Source organism: Aquarana catesbeiana, linkage group LG01, assembly GCF_042186555.1.
Source record: "Aquarana catesbeiana isolate 2022-GZ linkage group LG01, ASM4218655v1, whole genome shotgun sequence".
In the NCBI taxonomy this organism is placed as follows: domain Eukaryota; kingdom Metazoa; phylum Chordata; class Amphibia; order Anura; family Ranidae; genus Aquarana; species Aquarana catesbeiana.
In genome coordinates, this window is record NC_133324.1 from 875,793,462 (window position 1) to 875,794,907 (window position 1,446).

At 53.7% G+C, this 1,446-nt stretch overlaps 1 pseudogene; it reads right to left on the bottom strand.

Moving 5' to 3' along the window:
• Window positions 1–270: 270 nt before the first annotated feature.
• LOC141124494 (U4 spliceosomal RNA) lies at window positions 271–335 on the bottom strand (annotated as a pseudogene).
• Between the last annotated feature and the right edge of the window lie 1,111 nt (window positions 336–1,446).

A 1,446-nucleotide genomic window follows, 5' to 3' on the forward strand; every position in this document is an offset into this window, starting at 1 on the left:
CTCCCGAATAACTGTCTGGAGCTAGATCTGCCCCAATCCAGAAGGCCAGGGTCCCGACCCTCCGGTTCAGACCCCGTGGTTCTCCATCCCCATCAGAAGGCTTCCCTTTCGGCTACGAACCGCTCCAGGTCACCTTCATTCCAGCAGGCTTTGCATAGCAACCGCAATCCCGTCTCTATTTCGTCATAGATCAGGGACGGAAGCAAGCGCCACCTCCTAGAAACTGATAAGAACAGATACTACACTTGATCTTAGCCAAAAGGCCGAGAAGCAATTAGCAATAATCACGCCTCAGTTGAACCTCATTGGCTATGATACTGCCACTGCGCAAAGCCCCTGAACCCCCTGGTGTACTTACTAGGAGCAATTGACGAGGGGAATGTACCACATGATAACCAGGCTGTTATACCTGGCTAGAAAACTTATAGCTAGATATTGGGTAGCATCTACAGTCCCCACAGGGAAACAATGGATTACCTATGTTAACTCACTTCTTCTCAGGGAGCGACTAGCCTATAGCCGCAGGAAAGCTGTGAAAAAATTTGAGCTCATTTGGCAACCATGGCTAGATGATCCCAATTTTGCACCACCACAACTGGTGATGGACAGTCATTTGCATTAAGACCAGCCAATGATTTCAGGGGGGCAGTGGCGTTGTTAGGTGGGTGCGGGGGGTGCGGGCCGCACCCGGGTGACACCCGCCAGAGGGGTGACACCCGTAGGTAGCGGCACACACCGCTACACTGCCCGCTGCCCTGATCTGCGCCACGGGACTTGTGCTGTGTCCCTCAGCACAGCGGACTGAAGCCGCCTCCCCCTCCTCTCTGTTTACATCCACACAGGAGGAGGAGGAGCCCGAGGGACACACACGGCTGTGTGCGCTGTTCTGAGGTCTGTAAACTTTATGCATACAGTATGTGGGTGGACATGTGCAGGGGGATTCTATACTAATGGGGGCTCTGCACTGAGGGGGATTCTATACTAATGGGGGCTCTGCACTGAGGGGGATTCTATACTAATGGGGGGCGCTGCACTGAGGGGGATTCTATACTAATGGGGGTCTCTGCACTGAGGTTGATTCTATACTAATGGGGGCTCTGCACTGGGGGGATTCTATACTAATGGGGGGCTCTGCACTGAGGGGGATTCTATACAAATGGGGGGCTCTGCACTGAGGGGGATTCTATACTAATGGGGGCTCTGCACTGAGGGGGATTCTATACTAATGGGGGCTCTGCACTGGGGGGATTCTATACTAATGGGGGGCTCTGCACTGAGGAGGATTCTATACTAATGGGGGGCGCTGCACTGAGAGGGATTCTATACTAATGGGGGCTCTGCACTGGGGGGATTCTATACTAATGGGGGGCGCTGCACTGAGGGGGATTCTATACTAATGGGGGGCGCTGCACTGAGGGGGATTCTATACTAATGGGGGGCTCTGCA